Consider the following 24,253-nt stretch of genomic DNA (forward strand, 5'->3'; position numbering starts at 1 on the left):
TCCCATGGTAATTCCCTACCTCCCCCCACTTTCCCCTTTGAAACTCCATTCTCCATCATATCTCCTCCCCCTCTCAATCAGCCTCTCTTTTATTTTGATGTCATGATCTTTTCTTCCTATTATGGTCTTGTGTAGGTAGTGTCGGGCACTGTGAGGTCATGGATATCCAGGCCATTTTGTGTCTGGAGGAGCATGTTGTAAGCAGTCCTACCCTTCCTTTGGCTCTTGCATTCTTTCTGCCACCTCTTCTTCAATGGACCCTGAGCCATGGAAGGTGTGATAGAGATATTTCAGTGCTGAGCACTCCTCTGTCACTTCTTCTCAGCAACATGGTGCCTCCTGAGTCTCAATCTTTTTTTTTTTTTTAAATGGTTTTTCGAGGTAGGGTCTCACCCTAGCCTATGCTTACCTAGAACTCACTGTGTAGTCTCAGGCTGGCCTCAAACTCATGGCAATCTTCCTACCTCTGCCTCTAGAGTGCTGGGATTAAAGGTGTGCACCACCACGCCCAGCTCATCAATCTTTTTCTTTTTTTAAAATGATTTATATATTTATGAGAGAGAGAGAGAATAGGTGCTTTAGGACCTCCAGCCCCTGCAAACAAACTCCAGATGCGTGCACCACCTTGTGCATCTGGCTGTAACTGGGCACCGGGGAATCAAGCCTGGGTCCTTTGGCTTTGATAGCAACTGCTAAGCCATCTCTCCAACCCATGTTTCTTTTCCTTTTTTTCAAGGTAGGGTCTCACTCTAGTCCAGGCTGATCTGGAACTCTATAGTCCCAGGTTGGCTTTGAACTCACAGCGATCCTCTTGCCTCTGCCTCTTGAGTGTTGGGATTTAAAAGAGTGTGCCACCATGTCTAGCATCATTATTTTCTTAATTATGGCCATTCTGATTGGGGTAAGATTAAATCTCAAAGTGGTTTTAATTTGAATTTCCCAAATGATTAAGGACATGAACATTAAAAAAAAATGTCTGTTGTCCATTTGCTTTTCTTCTTCATTTTTTTAAAATTTTATTTTATATTTGAGAGACAGAGAGAGAATGGGCATACCAGGAAATTTTCAGCCTCTGTGAATGAACTCTAGATGCACGTGTCCTCTTGTGCACACATGTGGTTTTGTACACTAGCGTCTCTTTGCTTCTGGCTACACGGGACCTGCATTGTTAGGCTTTGCAGCAAGCGCCCTAACTGCTGAGCTATCTTACCAGCTCTTTATTGAATTTTCAAGGTAGGGTCTCTCTCTAGCCCAGGCTGACCTCGAATTCACTCTGTAGTCTCAGGGTGGCCTCAAACTCATGGCAATTCACCCTCCAAGTGCTGGGATTAAAGGTGTGTGCCACCACGCCTGGCTGATTTTTGCAGTTCTTTGAGTATTCTAGTTATCAATTCCATGTCAAGGAAATAGCAAAGGTCTCTCATCCTGTAAGTTTCCTGTTTGCTCTGTTGACAGCTTTCTTTGCTGTGAAGAAACTTTTTTGGCAGAGCTTTTAGCTAACACACCAAAAGTCTGATTTGTAAAAGAATAATTGATAGGGTTGGAGAGATGGCTTAGTGGTTAAGTGCTTGCCTATGAAGCGTAAGGACCCCAGTTCGAGGCTTGATTCCCCAGGACCCACATTAGCCAGATGCACAAGGGGACACAAATGTCTGGAGTTCGTTTGCAGTGGCTGGAAGCCCTGGTGTGCCCATTCTCTCTCTCTCTCTCTCTGTCGCTCTCAAATAAAAAGAAATTTAAGGAAAGAATAATTAATAAATAGAACTGGATAAAAAGTTAAGAACTTGGGCTGGAGGGATGGCTTAGCGGTTAAGGAGCTTGCTTGCAAAGCCAAATGACCCAGGTTCAATTCCCCAGGACCCATATTAGCCAGATGCACAAGGGGGCGCATGTGTCTGGAATTTGTATGGAGCGGCTGGAAGCCCTAGTGCGCCCATTCTCACTCTCACTCACACACCCTCTCTCTCTAACTAATAAAGAAATAAAAATAAATATATATTTTTTTTAAATTAAGAACTTGAGCCAGACATGGTGGCACATGCCTTTAATCCCAGCACTTGGGAGGCAGAGGTAGGAGGACTGCAGTGAGTTCAAGGCCACCCTGAGACTACATAGTGAATTCCAGGTCAGCCTGGGCTACACTGAGACCCTACCTCAAAAAACCAAAAAAAAAACAACAAAAAAAAATTAAGAACTTCACAAACTGGGCATAGTGGTGCACCTTTAATCTCAGCAATTAGGAGGCAGAGATAGGAGGATCACCATGAGTTCGAGGCCATCCTGAGATACATAGTGAATTCCAGGTCAGCCTGGGCTAGAGCAAGACCCTACCTTGAAAAACCCCAGAACAAAAGAACTCTGGCACTGGAGAGACAGATCAGTGGTTGAGGCACTTGCCTGCAAATCCTAATGACCCACATTTGATTCCCCAGCACCTACATAAAGCACAAGGTGACACATGCATCTGGAGTTCATTTGCAGTGGCTTGAGACCCTGGTGTGCCCATTCTCTTTCTCTCTGTCTCTCCTCTCCTCTCTGCTTGCAAATAAAAAGAAAAATAATTTAAAGTGTTGGTAAATAGCTGTGCATGGTGGCGCACGCCTTTAATCCCAGCACTTGGGAGGCAGAGGTAGGAGGATTGCCATGAGTTTGAGGCCACCTTGAGACTACATAGTGAATTACAGGTCAGCCTGGGCTAGAGCAAGACCCTGCTTTGAAAAACAACAACAACAACTACAAAATTAAAGGTAAATAAGTAAATAGTGTTGGTAAAGATGGGGATGGATGAACTCATAATATTTCTGGGTACATTGTGGCAGTCAGTTTAGAAAAAAAGTTCAGCATATAATCTTGCTGAATGCCTTAGCACTTGCCCAAGAAAAGCGAAAGTGTATATCTGTACATTGGCAAGTATACAAATGTTTGAGCAAGTTTACTTGTAATAGTAAAAGGGAAAACGTAGTAGTAAAATGAAAAAAAAAAAAAAGAGCCCATCATCAACAGGTGAGTAGATAATCAGTTGTGGCTTGTCCATATAACGGGAGACTATTCAGTAATAAAAGGGAATGAGCTACTGATAGAACATGAATAGATCTCAAAATAATTATGCTGAATGAGTGAAGATAAGGAACAAAGCAAAAAAAAAAAAAAAAAAAAAAAGGGTTAGGGTACCTTCCAGTGATAGAGAGTTCCCTGAACCTCCAAAAGATCCAGGCTATTGCCAAGGCCCTTGGTTGCCCACCAGTACTGGATGGTTAAGACCTAGTGTGGAAGATACCACATGCTTTGGTTGCAGGTCACTGAGAAATAAAGCTGGGACTGAACTGGAAGCCTCCTCCCTGCTGGCCACCTGTGTTAGTGCTAGAAAGTGCTACGTGGCCTCCTGGGGGAGAAAAGTCACCAACAGTCTTAGCCAGCAAGGGGCCCTGAAAGCTATACAACCCACCAGCCAGGCAAGATGTGCCCGCTGGGGCAGGAGAGGATGTCTGTTAGTGCCAACCATCAGTTCCTTGATTGCATTTGAGGCCTGCTCTACAGGAGGCAGCTCCTGACTGGTACTGAAAACCTAGTCAAAAGCCTAGGGCAGGGCTGGAGATGGTTCAGCAGTTAAAGGCGCTGCTTGCAAAGTCTGACAGCCCAGGTTCAATTCCCTGATACCCACATAAAGCCAGATACACAAACTGATACAGGCATCCAAAGTTTGTTTGTAGTGGCAGGAGGCCCTGGTGCATCCATACTTTCTTTGTCTATTTTCTCTCTCTCTCACTCAAAAATAAATAAATAAAAATTTTAAAAGTCCATGGCTGGGAGGTTAATAATCTCTAAGGGGAAAGCTGTTACTGTGGTTTTGCTAAGTGGACATATTGTACCCACCGAACTGCCCTCTAAGTGGTTACCTTTGTGCCCATGTTAGGGTGTTCTCACTTTTGGTTAGAGAAGCTTCTCTTTCCAGGGTCATTAACCACTGGGGTGACTCAGAACTCATCAAAGGGCTGAAGAAGTGACAGATGAGTGTGCAGCACTAAATATGACATCTTCATCAGACCCTCCAAGGCTCAGGGACCATTGTGGAAGAGGAGCAGAAAGAATGGAAGAGCTAAAGGATAGGAAGAAGTGCTTTGTTTATTTTTATTTATTAATTTGAGAGCAAGAGACAGAGAGTGAGAGAGAGACAGAGAGAGAGAGAGAGAATGGGCGTGCCAGGCCCTCTAGCCACTGCAAACGAACTCCAGATGCATGCACCACCTTGTGCATTTGGCTTATGTAGGTCCTGGGGAATCGAGGCTTGAACTAGGGTCCTTAGGTTTCACAGGCAAGCGCTTAACCACTAAGCCATCTCTTTAGCCCAGAAGGAGTGCTTTGGTCCTCTGTCTTCTGGACACGAGGTGGCCATGGCATTCCTGACCTCACAGTGGCTGTTATTAACTGCACAATATTGGGTCCATTAATATGTCATAGATGATGGAGAAGGGCCAAAAAAAAAAAAAGATATCAAACTAGAAGAGGAAAGATCTGGAAAGAAGGGTTTCAGTAGAAGGGGCACAGGGAGTGGGACAAAAGAAGGTAATGTGGGGATTATGATCATAATGTGTTATGTAGGTGGTGGCTCATGCCTCTGGAGTTTGTTGGCAGTGGGTAGAGGCCCTGGTGTGCCCATTTCTCTCTCTATCTCTCTCATAAGCAAATAAATATATAAATACATAAATTTAAAAATATGTTATGTAGGGCTGGAGAGATGGCTCAGCAGTCGAGGTGCTCGACTGCAAAGCCCAAGGGCCTGAGTGTGATTCCACAGCACTCGTGTGACGTCGGCTGTGCAAGGGCATCTGTGTCTGCAGCTCCTTTGCAATGGATAGAGGCCCATTCTGTCTTTCTTTTCTTTTAAAAAATATATTTTATTTATTTATTTATTTAAGAGAAAGAGGGGGAGAGAGAGAGAGAATGGGCACGCCAGGGCCTCCAGCCACTGCAGATGAACTCCAGATGCATGCGCCTCCCTGTGTATCTAGCTTACATGGGTCCTGGAGAATTGAACGGGGATTCTTTGGCTTTGCAGGCAAATGCCTTAACCGCTAAGCCATCTCTCCAGCTGCTCTGCCTCTTTCTTAAATAAATAAATAAATGAAATAAAGTATAAAATATATGTTATGTAAATGTTTGAAAGTTGTCAATAAAAAGTTAAAAGGAGCCTGGAATAGAATGCAGCCCTACCTCAAAAAAAGAAAAAAGTTAAAAGGAAACCGGGCATGGTGGCGCACACCTTTAATCCCAGCACTTGGGAGGCCAGAGGTAGGAGGATCGCTGTGAGTCTGAGGCCACCCTGAGACTCCATAGTGAATTCCAGGTCAGCCTGGGCTAGAGTGAGAACCTACCTCAAAAAAAGTGTTGGGCGTGGTGGTGCACGCCTTTAATCCCAGCACTCGGGAGGCAGATGTAGGAGGATTGCCATGAGTTCAAGGCCACCCTGAGACTACAAAACCAAAACCAAAACCAAAAACCAAGCCGAAACAAAACAAAACAAACAAAAAAGTTAAAAGGAAAATGTATGGCATGATTCTATTTATAGCAAAATCTCAGAAATACAAATAATGTGTAGTGACAACAAGCAGCAGGTCATTGATTGAGAAGGGGCTCAGGGGATGGGCTGAGAAGCAGGTGAGCCACCTGTTATCTTGTGTGTGTGTGTGTGTGTGTTTCGAAGTAGAGTCTCACTCTAGCTCAGGCTGACCTGGAACTCACTCTGTAGTCTCGAACTCACGGCGATCCTCCTATCTCTGCCTCCTGAGTGCTGGGATTAAAGGCGTGTGCCACCATGCCCGGCCCTGTTATCTTTTTTAAAAAAATAATTAATTAATTATTACTTAATTTAAGAGAGAGAAAGAAGAAGGGTGAGGGAAGGAGAGAATGGGTGTGCCAGGGACTCTAGCTACTGCAAATGAACTCCAGATTCATGTATGTGCCCTCTTGTGCATCTGGCTTACATGGGTACTGGGGAATTGAACCTGGGTCCTTAGACTTTTCGGGCAAGCACCTTAATTGTTAAACCATCCTCCACCCCCCCCTGTTATCTTTTTTAAAGATTATATTTGTGTGTGTGTGTGTGTGTGTGTGTGTGCGTGTGCGTGTGCGCGCACGCGCGCACTTGCTGGGGTCTCTTGCCATTGCAAATGAATGCCAGCCTGGCTTTATGTATATGGCTGGGGAATTGAATGCTTGCAAGACTTGCACACAAGTGCCTTTAACCACTGAGCCACATCCCATCTCCCCAGAACCCCCGTCAGTTCTCTTGGTTGCGCTGATGCGCACACAGTAAAAATGTCACAGCTGATCAGTTTGTACCCTTAAGTGTGTGTAGTATATTTTGTGTTGAACATATATCATCAATAAAGCCCCATGAAACATGTAAAGTGTCAGCCGGGTGTGGTGGTGCACATCTTTAATCCCAGCACTTGGGAGGAAGAGGTAGGAGGACTGCTGTGAGTTCGAGGCCACGCTGGGACTACGCAGTGAGTTCCAGGTCAGCCTGGAGTAGAGCGAGACCCTACCTTGAACAACCAAAAACAACACCACCTCCAAAACCCCACAAAACATGCAGAGTGACAATGCATGAGATACCTAGTTAACTTTTACTTATTTTCCTACATGGCCACCTGCTACAACCTCCTCCACTGATACTGTTCCCTCGCCAGGCAGGCCAGTGCATGCTGTCCCTCAGCCTCCCACACCTGGCTTTTGGGGCCACCGCATGCCTCAAAGATTGCATCAAACAGCGCTCTACAGAAGCAGCTGAACATTCTAGAGCCCACTGGAAATGGATCTCTGTCACACCACAGTCGCTTCGCCGCTCGTCCGAGTCCCCTTTTTCCCTCTGCTCAGCACTCTGCAGAGGCCCTGGAAGGTTGAGCTCCCAGGATTGACCTCAAAGGTCAGCTGTGACAGGCTTTCCTGAACTGGCCATTTGCTAGCAAAGTATCCAGTTGGCAATGGAATAGCCTTTTTGATGTTTTATTTTGTTGTTTGTTTATTTTTATTTGGTATTTTTATTTTTTCTTTATTTCTTTGAGAGAGAGAGAGAGGCAGATATAGAGAATGGGTGTGCCAGGCCTTCTAGCTGCTATAATTGGACTCCAGACACATGTGCCACTTTGCGCATCTGGCTTACGTGGGTCCTGGGGACTTGAACCTGGGGCCTTTGGCTTTGTCGGCAAGAACCTTAAACAACTAACACATCTCTCTATCCCTTGTTTTTGAGGCAGGGTCTCACACTAGCTCAGGCTGTCCTGGAACTCACTGTGTAGCCTTGGACTCCTGGAGATCCTGCTACCTCAGCCTCGCCCGTGCTTGGGATTAAGGACGACCACCCGCACTCCTGGCTTGGGTCCCGTTTGATTTGCTCTACAACTTCATTCGGAGACACATCTAGATCCTTGGCCTGCCCAAAACTTTAGGTCAAGCCAGTATAAGTTCTAGGAAGACTCAGGTTCCTAACACCCAGACCTTAGCCCAAGGACACCCCACTTTATTTCCCTTACCCATATTATGTGATCCTGGGATTTGGGGGTGAGAGTCCAGCCCTGGGCTCTGCCTTCTGCTGCCTGGAGGCTGCGACAACCCCCAGCGGTGGCCTTTGGGGACTGGGCTTCTTCCCCATCACGTCTGCCCAGTTGCCCTAGTGACTGTGTGACCCTCTCCCCCGCCCTCCGCTGCCCGCCCAGCCGCCTGCACCCACCATATAAATAGAGGCGAGGAGCAGCTGGGCTCTCTTGGCACTCACCATGAAGGCTCGGCTCCTGCTCTGCTGCTTCCTGGCCTCGCTCCTGCTTTCGGGACAAGCAGGTATGTTCCGTGCATGCACGGGGGGACCCCCCCTGTGGCCCCAGCGCTCACCCACACTCTTCACTGGAGTGTAACGGGCCGGCTGATGGCGAAGCTTTGTTCTTGCTGCCGTGTTAGCCTAGTCACCCTCCCGTGGGGGCTGTGGATAGTGAGGTGCTGGCGAAGACTGGGGGCCGGCCAGGGGGTTTCTTGGGAGGCCAGAGCAAGTGGAGAGGGCAGACTGGTGCCTCAGCCTGGGTCAGATAAACTAGTCTGGCCCGCACGTGCTGGGGAGAGAGGACCCCAGAAGTCAAGCCTGGAGGAACCTCTGAGGTGGACAAAATAGCACAATTTTGGAGTTGGAGGTCATCCGGGTGACCCTCCCACTGGGTGGGGGACAGGACAGCGTCCTCTGCTTCCAACTAAAGGACTTTGGTTTGCATGATTGGGGACAGAAGGGGACACTGTGGTCAAAGTTGATGGTCATTTTGCCAACAGTGGCAGAGAATTGGGGTCAGGTTGGGGTAGGGTTGGACATAAATGTTGAGCCGTGTCGGGAATAGAACTGGGTGGATTGCGGAGTGAAACGGGGCCCATTTTGGAGGCGCCGGGGCTGTCATCAGGAAGGGGGCCTTGCTCTGCACACCGGCTTTCCTTTGGCATCTCAGCACTTTGTGTGGTGGAGGCGGTGGCTTGGGTTGCAGCATGGGTTATTTATAGGCTGTGGAGGGGACGCCCGATCATCTTGCCGCCTCTGTTGTTCACAAGGCTCCTGAGATGGGCTTCCCTTTGGGAGCGCTTTGGGGAGGTGCACCGGCCTCTAAGCACCCTTCTTTGTGCCCTGGCCTTCCCTCAGTCCTCACACAGGGCCCTGCGAGATTCCTGGGTCCCCATCTCAGCTCTTGGAGGTTGTGTCCTGAGAACGTGCAGCTACAAGGGCACAGTCCCAGCTAGGAGCACATGCCTGAGGAGGGGCGAAGGCGGCTCTCTGAAGGGTGAAGGGGCAAAGCAGGGGGCTCGGGCCCTTGCGCTTGCTGCTGGGCCCTGCCCTTGTCTGCCCTTGAGTTAATTTGGTCTCGGTGGGGCTGCGGTGGCCCGAGGGGTGAGTATTCCAAGCGGCTGTCAGGTGGCTAAGTATGGAAACAGCCGCGTAATTGGATCCTGAGCCTGAAGCCACCAGGTCCCCTTCCCAGCCCCTCCTCTGCTGGGCCCAGCCCAGCTGCCACTTCGAGGCTTCCACACAGCAAGGCCCCAGGAATGTTTGTCCTTTTAGGGACATCCTTCATAGTTCCTCCCTTGAAGGGAAGTGGGCATGGAGAATTTTCCGCAGGCCGTGCTGGGGGCTCTTGTTGGGGGGAAAGGTCTTCATGCTGGGGTGCACCCTTCCTGCTCCCCGCCGGCGCACTTTCCTTGTCCCCTCTCTGCTTGTTTCCAGTCATCTTACCACCCCTGCGCCCACTTGTAGATGGTGCGCACCAAAGATGGTGTCTTCTTTGAGCCTCATGGGATGGTCTCAGCCACCACGATGTCTCCCCCACGCCTCCAGAATCACAGTCCTTCCTAGTGCTCGATTCTCCTCCAGGCCACGCTATGGAATGTCGTTTTCCTCCCGGCTGCTCCACTGCCCAGCGCCGGGAAAGCAGATGTTCTCTGAGTCCCACACCCACTTCCAAGGCTGGGCGTCCTGGAGCACTTAGCTCCCTTCATTTTCCTCCGCATTACTGCCCTGTCCCCTGTAGACTCGGGGGTAGGTCCCTCGCTCCCATCCCTTCTTCCTACTGGGAGACCTTTCTGGCTCCAGCCACTAGTCACCAGGGCTCGCGTCGGGACTCAGCTAGACACCTGCCTGACCTGCTTCCTCTAGTCTTTTGTATTTCCTTGAGTTCTTCCCATTGCCTTCCTGTGAACAACTCTCCTCAATGACAGGGTAGAGTCCAAATGATGGCTTGGGGAGTCTCCTCATTGTCCAGAGAAAGGAGGGACTGAGGGTCCTTTCCAGCCTGTGGGTCACACAGGCGCCTGCATCAATGCTGTCCTTTCTGCATCAGGACTTCCTTTCCTCTCCAGCCTGCCTTCTCAGCTGGACCCTGTAGGTGGGAGTGAAAGGGGCTGGGGGCAAGGCCGATCAGGGAAAGCATTTAAGAGAGATGCTTTTGTCCTCTGACTCCCTGGAGCATGGCAAGTAGGTGGTGGTGTGGGGTTGAAATGGTGAAGTTTATTACCAAAGACTGATTCAAGACATCTCTGCTCCACATTGTTCCTCTTTTTTTTCTGAGGTAGGGTCTCACTCTAGCCCAGACTGACCTGGAATCCACTCTGTAGTCTCAGGGTGGCCTTGAACTCATGGCGATCCTCCTACCTCTGCCTCTTGAGTGCTGGGATTAAAGGCGAGCGCCACCACACCCGACTCTCCCATTGTCCCTCTTGTTGCTTGATGCCGAGATGGGGACCTGGGCTTTCTGTAGCCATTCGTCTTTCATCCTCCACTATGGTCAGCCTAGTCCTGGTTTGCAGATCTTTGGGACTTCTCTGGCCCCGTCTTGCCATCCCAGTGGCAAGACATTGGTGGGCACTGCTGGCACTCATGTGTAGGCCCAGGGTTAACATGTCCACATCATTCCTTGAGGGGCCGGATGGCTGCCAGGGGCCTCCTCCCCACCCCTTCCTCACCCTAAGGCTGGTATTTCCAGAAGGAAGCCTCGTTTCTGTCTCTTTCACAGGGCAGCCCGGCTGCTCCCATCACTACAGGGAGGCTCTGAAGGAGTGAGCTCAGAGGTCTGGGGGGTGGGGAACAGATTCCAGAACCCTTTCCAGCTCCCAAAGCTCATCACAGCTGGACAAGCACATAGGGGTCATGTGGACGATCAGTTCCTGTGTTGAGCCTGGGGCATGCTAGGTTAAGACGTGTTTTTAGATGTGTTCCCTTCAGATAGTGACACCTTGCCTGGTGGCCTGGGGAAACCCAGCTTGGGAAATGCAGGTTTTTGTCCCACATGTGGCTGTCACTGTGAAGGTCAGAAGCTAGTGAATGTCAGGCCAGAACTGGCTAATGCTTTTGCCCACTTTCCACTTATCCCCCGAGGGAGGTGCAGATAAGACCACTGGCAGCCAGTTGGCCAGTTTGGTGCTTGCATGGGACCGTGGGCTAGCAAGGAGCCCAACCGAGGAGCGCAGGAGGAAGATGGCCGCTTCCGCCTCTGGCTCACTGAGGGACTGGGGCAGGGTGGCTCTTGTGTTTCCAGGCTGGAAGTAGGGGACAGCCAGGGGAGTGGCCAAGAGGCGGTCACCTGCTGTGAGGTGCTGGGAAGGGCGTATTCTCTACTCCAAACCTAAGTCCAGGCTTCCCACGTAATGTTGCTGGAGTTTGCAAAGCCCTTCCTGCACCGACCTGGAATTCACTATGTAGTCTCAGGGTGGCCTCGAACTCACGGCGATCCTCCTGCCTCTGCCTCCCGAGTGCCAGGATTAAAAGTGTGCGCCACCATGCCTGGATCATTTCATCATTTTAAAAATTATTAAATTATTATGGCATGCCCATTCTCCCTCCCTCTGTCTCTAATAAATAAATAAAAATCAAAATCTTAAATGTATAAAATATATTTTTATTTATTTTCAAGCAGAGAGAGAGAGAATATGAATGGGTATGCTGCTGCAAATGAACTCCAGATACATGCACCATTTTGTGCATCTGGCTTTATATGGGTACTGGGGAGTTGAACCTGGGTCACCAGGCTTTTTAGGCAAACACATTAACTGCTGAGCCATTTGTCCAGCCCCCCACATTTCGTCGCTTTATGCCCATCCCATGTCTATTTCATTGCTATTGTTTCTTAGGGGCAGTACTGCAGGAATCAAGACGGGTAGTTTATCCTTCACATGGTTTCAGTTGGGTAGGGAAACAGCTTCCTCCTCACAGGTGTACAAAGCTCAGTGTTAGGGAGGTCTGAGCCGCAGGAGGGGGCTTCAAAGGAGCAAGCAGACTGGGGAGTGTTTGAAGACAAGGGAGCCAGGCGTGGTGATGCACGCATTTAATCCCAGGCACAGGTAGGAGATCTCAGTGAGTTTGAGGCCACCCTGAGACTCCACAGTGAATTCCAGGTCAGCCTGAGCTAGAGTGAGACCCTACCTCGAAAAACCAAAACAAAACAAAAGATAAGGGAACATATTCAGAAGTCCCTAAATTCTGAGAAGTGACAGTAGAGTGTTTAGCACTAACTGAGACACCCCATCTCACCCTCCAAGGCCCAGGGGCCATTGCGGAAGAGGGGCAGAAAGAATGTTAAGAGTCAAAAGAAGAGGCGGCATGCTTACAATGCTGTCATTAGGCTTTGCAGGCAAGCTCCTTAATCGCTCAACCACCTCTCCAGCCCAACAGTAGAGCTTAAAAAATGACAAGATTAGGAGATATAAACTAGGTCTAGGGCTGGAGAGATGGCTTAGCGGTTAAGCGCTTGCCTGTGAAGCCTAAGGACCCCAGTTCGAGGCTCGGTTCCCCAGGTCCCATGTTAGCCAGATGCACAAGGGGGCACATGCGTCTGGAGTTCATTTGCAGAGGCTGGAAGCCCTGGCATGCCCATTCTCTCTCTCCCTCTATCTGTCTTTCTCTCTGTGTCTGTCGCTCTCAAATTAAAAAAAAAAAATAATAATAATAAAAAAAACTAGGTCTAAAGAGAGCAGGACTCAGACCTGGAAAGATGGAAGGAAGGGGTGACGTGTAAAGGACCCAGGGTGAGTCAGTTCACGGGGTCAGAATGGGCTCTGGGCAGATCCAGGAAAGGTGCCATAGTTCTGTCTCAGATGAGGGTGGGCGCCCAGGGGAGGGAGCAGTGAGAAATCCACGTGGAGAGGGCCGGGTTGAGGAAAAAGTGTAAGGGCTTTGAGTTGTCAGCTTGAGGAGGGAGCTTCATTCTGTGGACAGTGGTCACCATGGAGGATTCTGGGAAAAACACACCTGGCAATGTTGGTAGGGGAAACTGAGCAGTCAGGCAGGCACAAATTTTAAGTGGTGACAGGGGAGAAGGGACAACGTCTCCAGAGCTGGGGTCGAATCAACCAGATTCTCAACCTGAGCTCAGGAGGGAGGGAGCCCTGGCAGGCTTCCTTTGGGTTCTTTGGAGTGTACACACTGCAGTGTAAGAGAGAACACATAAGAATTCAGTTTGTCCAGCCCTTGGCTGTCCAGTGGCACCTGTTCCTGTGAGAAGTCCTAAGCTACCTTGTGTTCTGGGATGGGCGAGTTTTGTTTTGTGAGTGGTGCCTCAGAGGTCTGCACCACATATTCAAGAGACAGGTGTCCAATGAAAATTTTACCCTAGTCGGGTGTGGTGGCGCATGCCTTTAATCCCAGCACTTGGGAGGCAGAGGTAGGAGGATTGCCGTGAGTTCGAGGCCACCCTGAGACTCCATAGTGAATTCCAGGTCAGCCTGGGCTAGAGTGAGACCCTACCTCGAAAAACAAAAAAACAAAAACAAAAACAAAAAAATCATCTTACCATGGTCAGGAAAAAAAATCAGTTTGGAGTCCAGTGTGGTGGCTTATTCCTTTAATCCCAGCCCTCAGGGGGCATAGGTAGGAGGATCACTGTGAGTTCAAGGCCAGCCTGAGAATACAGAGTGAATTCCAGGTCAGCCTGGACTAGGGTGAAACCCTACCTCGAAAAACAGAACAAAACAAAAAATTCAGTTTGGGGGGCTAGAGAGATGGTCTAACAGTTAAGGCACTTGCTTGTAAAGTCTAATGACTCAGGTTCAGTTCCCCAGGACCCACATTAAGCCAGATGCATAAAGTGGCGCACGCATCTGGAGGTCATTTGTAATGGTTCCAAAGGGCTGCGCATGGTGGTACCTGCCTGTCATCCCAGTACTTGGGAGGCAGACGCAGGAGAACCAAAGTTTAAGGCCAGCCTGGGATACATATAGAGATCCTCTCTCAAAAAGAAACACAACTTTAATCCTAGCACTTGGGAGGTTGACATAAAAGGATTACCACGCCCAAGGACCCTAAGTTTGATTCCCCAGTAAGCCAGATGCACAAAGTGGTGCACGCATCTGGAGTTAGTTTGAGGTGATTAGAGGCCCTGGTGCACCCATTCCCTCCCCCCATCTCTCTGTGTCTCTTTCTCTGTCTCACTCTCTCTCAAATAAAGAAATAAATAAAATATTTAAATTTTTTTTTTTTAAAAAAACAGTTGGCTGACTCTACCTCCACAAGACCATCATAATAGAGGAAAAGATGACGACATTAAAATAAAAGAGAGACTGATTGAGGGGGAGGGGATATGAGGAAGAGTGGAGTTTCAAAGGGGAAAGCAGGGGGGAGGGAGGGAATTACCATGGGATATTATTTACAATTATGGAAGTTGTCAATAAAAAAAATTAATTAAAAAAAGATCTAACTTTGGGCTGGAGTGATGGCACAGAGGTTAATGGCACTTGCTTGCAAAGCCTGATGACCCATGTTTGATTTCTCAGTCCTCTTGTAAGGCCAGATGCACAAAGTGGTACATGTGTCTGGAGTTAATTTGTAATGGCAGGAGGCCCTGGTGTACCCATTCTCTCTCTGTCTGACTCAAAAAAAAAAAAAAAAAACCAAAAAAAATGAGGGCTGGAGAGATGGCTTAGCAGTCAAAGGCACTTGTTAGCAAAAGCCTAACAGCCCAGGTTCGATTCCCTTGTATTCATGTGAAACTATATGCACAAAGTGGCGCATGCATCTGGAGTTCATTTGCGGGGGCACCTACCCTGGCTCGCCTACTTCATTTCTCTCATTCTCTCTCTGCCCTCCTCCTTGCAAATAAGGAAATATAAAAAAATTTAAAAAGCAAAAGAATGGAATTGGAGCCCAGGACTAGGAGGAGGAAAGTCAGGCCTGCAAATGCAGACGTGGAATTTATTTTCAAGAGCAAAGCTGAGAGAGAGAGAGAGATTGCAGAGGAAGAAAATAAGACCCAAGGACTGATCCTTGGAGAACACAGTGCTTGAAGAGCAGGCGAAGGAGGAAGATACTGAAGGAGTTATGCGAATGAAAGGTGGGATCGGAGGAGACAGTGGCCTGGCAGCCAAGGGAGAAGCTGTCTTCCAGGGGAAGGGGCGGTCAAATGGGGTTAAATGTCGCAGAGATCTGGGGGAAGATGAGGTGCTGATTTTGACAGCTCAGAGGTCACTGGCTGAGTATAAGGGATTTAAGGGCATTTAGTGATCACATGGAGACAACACAGTTAGTTGTAGAGCCTTAAAGATGAAGTAGAGAAAGATAAAAGGCAGTAACGGAATGCGAGACCACAAGATTTGCAGAAGTAGAGAAACTTTTTCTTCTTAAATATTTTATTTATTTGCCAGCAGAGAGAGTGAGAGAGAAAGAAAAAGAGAGAGAGAAAATGGTGGTACCAGAGCCTCCAGCTTCTTCAAACCAACTCCAGACGCATGTGCCACTTTGTGCATCTGGCTTTACGTGGGGACTGGGAAATCAAACCTGAGTCCTTAGGCTTTGCAGGAAAATGCCTTAACTGCTGAGCCATCTCTCCAGCCTAGAAGTAGAGAAACTTTTCATCACGTGCTAGGGTTAAGTATGTTTATACGCCAGTGGAGAAGGACCCTGTAGACAGGAAGGTTTTGAACGCAAGGAAGAGATGGGGGATGGGATGTCTGCGACCGCGGAATACTTACGGAGAAAATGCTTGAGAGCCACAGTCCACTGCTGTGAGGAGACCTCAGGTGGACACCGTGCATTAGATACAGGCAGTCTCGGTGGCCTGTTCCAGCCTGGGAACTGAACCAGGAGGTGCGGCTGTGGGTGACCGGCCTATCCTGAGGATTGCTCCAGAGGGTGTGGAAGGCCACAGGTAGGAGGAGCCAACTGAAGGTTCCAAGAGCTCTGTGAGGTAGTCAGGGAGACTGGGTGCCCTGAGTTTATGCGGCTGAAGCCAAACCTTGATCCCAGTTTTCCATTGCAGGGATGCTCGAAAGAGGAGGCCAAAGGCAGACAGTCACGAGTCAGTGTTTTCTCCGCGAATGTTGGTGAACCTGTTTCCCTCCACCCAGATGCCTTGAGCAGAGATCAAACTCACCTCTGCTTCTGTCATCCAGGATGCATAGTCAGCAAGTGCCCATCCAGTCCACCATGGGTAAAGCACCATGTTCTGATTCCAGCCAGATTAGTTTTCTAAGGGCTGGCGAGATTGCTCAATGGTTAAAGCAAAACTGGCCAGCTCAGGCTGGATTCCTCAGTACCCCCATAAAGCCAGATGAACTAAGTGGTGCATTCAGCTGCAGTGGCAAGAGGCCCTAACAACCCGTTCTCTCTCTCTCTCTTTGCAAGGGGGTGGGGAGAGACTTAGAGGGAGACAACGCCACAGCCTCTAGCTGCTGCAAACAAACTCCAGATGCTTACACCACCGAGTCATCTCTTCAGCCCTCTCCTTCTCATTCTCTTTTTGCTTGCAAATAAATAAAACAAATTTTTTTGGGCAGGGAGGGAGGTAGAGACTTGCTCTAGTCCAGGCCAATCTGGAACTCATTCTGTCAGTCCCAGGCTGGCCTTGAACCCACAGCAATCTTCCTACCTCTACCTCCCAAGTGCTGAGATTAAAGGCGTGTGCTACCACACCTAGCTAAAAATACTTTGTTAAAACGATGAGTTTTTGTTGTTGTTGTTGTTTTTAAATTTTATTATTTAGTTATTTGATAGAGAGAGAGAGAGAGAGAGAAAGAGAGAGGGAGGGAGGGAGGGAGAATGGGCATGCCAGAGCCTCCAGCCACTGCAAATGAACTCCAGATGCATGTGCCCCCTTGTGCATCTGGCTTGTGTGGGTCCTGGGGAGTCGAACGTGGGTCCTTTGGCTTTGCAGGCAAACGCCTTAACTGCTAAGCCATCCCTGCAGCCCAAATGATGACTTTTTGAAGTGGAAGTTGACAGAGGAGACACATGGTCCAAGTGACCTGGATGCTAATCTGTTCTCATTCTTTCTTGTGAAACAGAGAAAGGCGGTTCATTGGCTGGGAGGCCTGTACCCTTTTTTCTAGCCTAGTGGTGGGAGCCTCTTGGGGTGAAGCTCATTGAAAGAAGCAAGCTGATGGGCAGGCTTGTGTTCTTCATGAGTTTCTGTGGGAGCCCAGGTGCCTTGGGAAGCCCAGCCCTCTCTTCACCTGCCTCCTCAGGCAGGCCTTAGATTTGGCGCTGTCTTCAGACTCAGCACCTGCTGTCTGGCTACCTTGCCTCCCTCCACATCAGCACCTGCTCTGTGCTCTGCTCCCACACCAGGCTGCACAGTCAAGAAAGGGTGTAGGTGCCCCAGCGGAGGGCCGGGGTTCAGCACTTTGGATTGCCACGTTTCCAAATCACTCGTTAGATATTCAGAAGACAGCCTGGAGAGATGGCTCAGCGGTTAAGGCACTTGCCCGAGAAGCCGAAGGACCCATGTTCGACTGTCCAGAGCCCACATAAGCCAGGCACACAAAGATGAGGTAAGTGCAAGGTTGCACATGCCCACTAGGTGGCACAAGCATCTAGAGTTCAATTGGAGTGCCTGAGGCCTTGGTGGACCAATTCTCTCTCTCTCTGTCTCCCACTCTCTCTGTCTCTCTAAAAAAATAAAAAGAATTTGGAAAACTTTTGCTCTGGCAGTGCCCCACTTGGATGAGTAAGGTCCTAACGGAATCCCTAGATCCCCACACAGAGGCAGCAGACAGTTCACGGGCTCAGAGCAGAGAGTCATTCCTTTCCGTGATGTTGAGTGAGTGAACAGGCCCAGCTGAAGGGCTACCAAAGTGGGCTTGCCCACTTCTCCCGAGGTCCCAGTGCCCTGGGCGCATTTTAGCCTGGCAAGCTCAACAGGAGCAGATGGTGTGTGTAATTCAGCAAGTGACATCACCAAATTTAGCTAAGTTTCTGGGGGTGGTCTCTTTCCTGCCTGCTCTGGCCTTCCCACCGTGCTTCTGTGAGGCTGGGGAGTCTTGTCCCATCTGGCTTCTGCCTCTCTCTTCTGCAGCTGGAGGTGATTTCACTCACAGACGAGGGCCCAGGTAGCGTGCTTGCCACTTCTCACTTCCTTACTGTCTGCCACAGAAGCCTTCGAGAGTTGCCATCGGCAACTGCATTCAACTGGAGTGCCTGAGGCCTTGGTGCGCTTGGAGAACTTGGGTAGAGAAACAGAATTAGAGTGCACAATTAAATGAGAAGTAAATGTAACGATATATCAACTTTACTTAATCAACTGGATGAAATGAATTACTTGACAAGTAGAGTTATACCTGAGCTGCTAGGAGCTCAGCCCTTCACATCTTCCAGCCCAGGGCCTTCCACAGTAGCGGGCTTCGCTCTCAAGTCTACCAGCTCTGCCCCAGCTGCTGAGCAGTGCAAGCAACTCCCACTTGCCCTGGGGTGGGTGCCCCCAGAGGCCAGATCCCAAAGGCGCCTTGAGACTTCTGTGCCAGGGGGAACCTCTCCGGGAGCCTGTTTTTCCTGAGAGGGCACTGTGGAGTGCATAGTGGAAGCAGCGCAGCCGTCACTGCAGGATGAGGCTGAGAGCGCTCTGCTCAGACACTGGCAGGGCCAGGGTGGCTTCCTAGCTCGGTGCAGGGTGCCAGGAAGTGGGAAGGGACCGTTCTCCTTCCAGTCCCTCCCCAGGGTCCTCTTCTTACATAGCCTCGAGATCCTTGCTTCTTCCTCAATCCAGAATGTTCTGGGCATTTGGGAGTGGAGGTCTCCTCAGAGTCCTGGAGAATAAGGGCGCCCTTTGCTTGGGGAACCCCGCTTCAGCCAAGGAAAGTCAGGTGGGCTCAGATCAGGGTGAGGGGCAGGGTGTGATTGGAGGAAATAAAAGGGAGCAACAAAAAACGACTTAAACAATTTGGTAACTTGAATCCACAGAGGGAGCATTTGGCAGGAGAGAGGAAAGTCTAGGCAGATGTGGTGGGGTTCCCATCAGCGCCACAAGTTCTTGACTGAGCCATACAGTACGGCAGGAACCAGCTGCGTCTCTGCCCCTAAGCGCTGACCTGCTATTTGGAGAGGTGACTCGCCCCTGCCACGTAACCAACACCCCGCAGCGTGTGGCTCTGGCCGGAGCAGAGAGGATGGCCGGGAAGGTTCGCCCCCCCCCCCCCAGGGGCAGCGGTCAGCCGCCCTGGTAAGAAGGGGAAAGTCACTGACTGTCATCCCCTAAAGGACAGGGGCTAGGCTTGTGCTTCATACTCTTTACACAGCAGAAAAATAGTCCCTTTGATCTGTGTTTTCTTTTTGCTTTCAGTTACCTGTGATCAACACTAGTCCAGAAAGATTAAATGGAAAATTCCAGAAACCAAGAATTCATAAGTTTTAAAGAAATTTTACATAGACTATTGCTATAATTTATAATCGTTCTACATTATTGTTAGTTTTGTTGTTACTTTCTTTTTTTTATTGACCACTTCCATAATTGTAAACAATATCCCTCCCCCCATTTTCCCCTTTGAAACTCCATTCTCCATCATATCTCCTCCCCCTCTCAATCAGTCTCTCTTTTATTTTGATGTCATGATCTTTTCTTCCTATTATGATGGTGTTGTGTAGGTAGTGTCAGGCACTGTGAGGTCATGGATATCCAGGCCATTTTGTGTCTGGAAGAGCATGTTGTAAGGAGTCCTACCCTTCCTTTGGCTCTTATGTTCTTTCCGCCACCTCTTCTGCAATGGACCCTGAGCCTTGGAAGGTGTGATAGAGATATTTCAGTGCTGAGCACTCCTCTGTCACTTCTTCCTAGCACCATGGTACTTTCTGAGTCATCGTAAGGTCACTGCCACCTGAAAAGAGCAGTTTCTCTAACGAAAAATGAGAGTAGCATTAATGTATGGGTATGAACGTTAAGAGAAGTGCTTACTGGGCAGTTTGGTGAGCATAGTATATACATTTAGCCAGACAGCAGCAAGCATTACACCCCTAGGGCTTATGACTACCCCTGTTGTAGGTTTTCAGTATCAGGGCTGTATTCTCTCCCATGGAGCGGGCCTCTAGTCAAATTAGAGGGCGGTTGTTTTCCCCCTCCTCCCCGTGCCACTATTGCACCCATTGGCTCATTTGGCCTGGCTGGCCAAATATAAGGCTTGCAGTGTCCACTGTTGAGTGTCTTCACTGGTGATTTCTCTCTCACCCATTGAACTGCATGCGGCATGGCTTTTTCCAGCTTTCTGTCAGCTTGTTGTTACTTTCTAACTGTGAATTTTCTTTTCTTTTCTTTTTTTTTTTTTTTTTAAGGTAGGGTCTTGCTGTACTCCAGGCTGACCTGAAATTCACTATGTAGTATCAGGGTGGCCTTGAACTCACGGTGATCCTCCTACTTCTGCCTCTCAAGTGCTGGGATTAAAGGCATTCACCACCATGTCTGGCATGTTTTTTTTTTTTAATTTAATTTATTTATGAGAGAGAGAAAGAGGGGGGGGCAGATAGAGAGAAAAGGGTGCGCCAGGGCCTCCAGCCACTGTAAATGAACTCTAGACGCATGTGCCACCTTGTGCATCTGGTTTATGTGGGTCCTGGGGATTTGAACCTGGTCTTTTGACTTTGCAGGCAAGTGCCTTAATGGCTAAGGCATCTCTCCAGCGCCCCCTTTTTGAGGTAGGGTCTTGCTCTAGCATCGGCTGACCTGGAATTTACTATGTAGTCTCAGGGTGGCCTTGAAATCCTGAGTGCTGGGATTAAAGGCATGTGCTACCATGCCTGCGTTTACTGTGCTCTCTCTCTCTCTCTTTCTTTTTTATTCTTGAAGTACTAGCAATTGAATTTAGGGCCTTTTGTATGCTAGGCAAGCACTTTACCACTGAGCTAGATCCCAGCTTACTGTGTACTATGTGTAATTTATGTTAGGGTTTTTTTTTTTCAAATTTTTATTAACAACTTCCATGATTATAAAAAAAGTCCCATGGTAATACCCTCCCTCCCGCCCACTTTCCCCTTTAAAACTCCATTCTCCATCATATCCCCTCCCCCTCCATCAGTCTCTCTTTTATTTTGATGTCATGATCTTTTCCTCCTCTTATGATGGTCTTGTGTAGATAGTGTCAGGTATGGTGAGGTCATGGATATCCAGGCCATTTTGTGTCTGCGGGGAGCATGTTGTAAGGAGTCCTACCCTTCCTTTGGCTCTTACATTCTTTCTGCTACCTCTTCTGCAATGGACCCTGAGCCTTGGAAGGTGTGATTGAGATATTGCAGTACTGAGCACTCTGGTCACTTCTTTCCAGCACCATGATGCCTTCTGAGTCATCCCAAGGTCACTGCCATCTGGAAAGAGAAGATTCTCTACCAAAAGTGAGAGTAGCATTAATACAAGTGTATGAACATTAAGAGAAGTGCTTACTGGGCAGTTTGATAAGCATTGTATAAACATTTAGCCAGCAGCGGATGTTACACCCCTAGAGCTCATGACTACCCCTGTTTTAGGTTTTCAGTATCAGGGATGTATTCCCTCCCATGGAGCAGTCCTCCAGTCCAATTACAGGGCAGTTATGTTAAGGGTTTTTATATAGTATGTATATATGCATATATGCACATGCAAAAGTATAACCTATACAGGGTTCCGTGCTCGCTGTAGTTTCAGGCTTCCACTGGGTGCCTTGGGATATGTGCCCTGCAGACAAAGGGACAATTGTGCTGTGTCACTGGTAGTAAGCACACAGCTTGGCTTGCTGAAAGCATTTAATAATGTCTTATGAATGAGTGGATGATTTGTGTAGGGAAGAGACATCTGAAGATGGTGGCCAAAGCCAGGAGTGGGGAAGCGCAGGGCCTCGCTCTGGCAGGGATGGGAGGAGAGCGGCTCTGGCTGGGATGGAAGGTCAAGTTCAGGGGAGATAAGCCCACTCTGAGGGGTTTGCGCCAGTTGGGAAGGGCCATGAATGGTAAGCCAAGTGGTCGTCTCCAGAGCCTGTTCCTCTTCTGGCTAGCCCCTCCCCCATCTCTTCCCTCAGATATTTTTGGATCCTTCTAGAGTAGGGACTGCACTCCGAGCTCAAACAGGTGCAGGCAAAGTCTGGCCTGGAGTTCTGAGCTCACAGGAAGTGGGTTGTGCTGGGATCTCAGCCCAGAACCAAGCCAGGGAGAGCCCTGGGGCTTGGGAGTCCCTTCTCCCCACCCTCCCCCAACAGGTCACTGCCAAAACTGCAGCCCCTGGTCCATCTCCAAGTGGCCATTGAGTGAGGACCTGGCTGGCCAGTTGTCTCCCATAGAATTTTCCCTAAGCAAGACTTGACAAAGTCTTCCCCATGGAAACTCCACCTCAGGTGTGTATGTGATTTATGGAGCGGCTAGAGGTTAGCACCATCTATCCTGCGTGCTTTCATCCTCCAGAGAGGTCCCCGCCAACTGGTCAGCTACTCAACTTCCCCTCTTACCTTTATTACAAGAAACTGGTGCGAGGTGACTTAATTTTTTTTTTTTTTTTATTTTCTAGCAAGGAGACTGAGAGACCAGAAGTGCTATCTGAGACCTGGTAGTGGTTGTTATAAAAAAAATCAAAAAGGGATCAGTCACTTGCCCTAGTCAGGTAGAGACCAGGAGAATGAGCTTAGAGACAATGGTGATGGTATTAGAAGTCTGGTTGTGGGCTAGAGAGATGGTTCAATGGTTAAGGCGCTTGTCTGCAAAGCCCAAGGACCCAGGTTTGATTCCCCAGTACCCGTGTAAGCCAGATGCACAAGGTGACACATGTATTTGGAGTTCATTTGCAGTGCCTGGAGGCCCTAGTGTGCCCATTCCCTCTTTCTATCTGCTTCTTTCTTTCAAAACAAAAAAAGAAGTCTGGTGGTGATCTCACCTCTGTCTTGCAGCCCTGCCTTGGTTTCCTTTCTGAGCTAGTGGAGCACAGGACTCGATTGGCCATCAAGCACCTTGCCATCTCTGGACCTGTTTCTTCTCTTCCTTCTCCCTTCTTCCCTCTCTCCCTCCCCTCCCTCCCTCCCCCTCTCTCTCTTTCTTTCTTTCTTCTTTCTCCTCCTTCTGAGTGCTGGAGTTATAGCACGTCTCACTATGCTCTGCTTGGACCTTGGACAAGAATGGGGCAATACTTGTCCTATTGACAGTGTGGGGCTGTCATATTACTAAAATAAGAAAATAGCTATCAGATGCTTGAAACATTATTTGGCATCAGATGCCTTTTTTTTTTTTTCTTTGAGGTAGGGTCTGGCTCCAACCCAGGCTGACTCAGATGCTTTCCCCCTTTCTTTCATGAGAGGGAGAGAAAAAGCACGAGAGAGAGAGAGAGAGAGAGAGAGAGAGAGAGAGAGAGAGAGAGAGGGAGGGAGGGAGGGAGGGAGGGAGGGAAGGAGGGAGGGAGGGAGAGAATTGGCATGCCAGGACCTCTAGCCACTGCGTTTGAACTCCACATGTGTGCATCACCTTGTGCACATGGCATGTGCATATATCACTTTGTGCATCTGGTTTACATCGGTTCTGGGGAGTTGAACCTGGGTCCTTAAGCTTTGCAGGCAAGCACCTTAACAACTAAGCCACCTCTCCTGCCCCAGAGGCTTTTTTCTTTTTTGAGGCAAGTCCAACAGACTGGCCTTTATTTTTTATGTGAGATGAGAGTGGGGGGGGGGCAATTGGTATGCCAGGGCTCCCAACCACCACAATCAAATTCCAGGTGTGTGCACCACTTTTTGCTCATGTACAGCCTTGCACACTTGTGTCACTGTGCGTAAGGCTTACATGGGTCCTGGAGAGTCGAACATGAGTCTTTAGGCTTCACAGGCAAGCGCCTTAACTGCCAAGCCATCTCTCCAGCCCCCTCAGATGCATTTTTTTCTTTTCTTTTTGTTTTTGGTTTTTCGAGGTAGGGTCTTGCTCTAGCCCAGGCTGACCTGGAATTCATCATGTAGTCTCAGGGTGGCCTCGAACTCATGGCAGTCCTCCTACCTCTGCCTCCTGAGTGCTGGGATTAAATGTGTGTGTCACCATACCTGGCTTGCCAGATGCCTTTTTAAAATTTAAAAAAAAAATTTTTTTTGAGAAAGAGAGAGAAAGAGGCAGATATATATAAAGAGATAATGAGTGTTCCAAGGCCTTCAGTGGCTGCAAACAAACTCCAGATGCATGCATCACCTTGTGCATCTGGTATACATGGGTCCTGGGAATTGAACCTGGGTCCTTTGGTTTTGTAGACAAGTGCCTTAACTACTAAGCCATCTCTCCAGCCCCCAGATGTATTTTTTAAAAAACGTTTTTATTAGGCTGGGGAGATGGGTCAGTGATTAAGATGCTTGCTTGCAGAGCCTGATGGCTTGGTTTGATTCCCCAGTACCCATGTAAAGCCAGATGCACAAAGTGGTACATGTATCTGGAGATCATTTTTTTTTGTTCATTTTTATTTATTTATTTGAGAGAAAGAGAGAGAAAGAGGCAAATAGAGAGAGAATGGGCACGCCAGGGCCTCCAGCCACTGCAAAGGAACTCCAGACGCATGCGCCC

General features: G+C 48.8%; 1 protein-coding gene across 1 annotated transcript in view; it reads left to right on the top strand.

Annotated features, from left to right (window-relative positions):
* Positions 1 to 7,811: 7,811 nt before the first annotated feature.
* Positions 7,812 to 24,253, top strand: part of Srl (sarcalumenin) — a 60,824-nt gene continuing 44,382 nt past the window's right edge. The window contains exon 1 of the mRNA XM_045161780.1: positions 7,812 to 7,836. The gene's annotated coding sequence lies outside the window, so the exon portion shown is untranslated. The remainder of the gene's footprint in view (positions 7,837 to 24,253) is intronic.

The sequence above is a fragment of the Jaculus jaculus genome, chromosome 11 (genome assembly GCF_020740685.1).
Source record: "Jaculus jaculus isolate mJacJac1 chromosome 11, mJacJac1.mat.Y.cur, whole genome shotgun sequence".
Lineage (NCBI taxonomy): Eukaryota > Metazoa > Chordata > Mammalia > Rodentia > Dipodidae > Jaculus > Jaculus jaculus.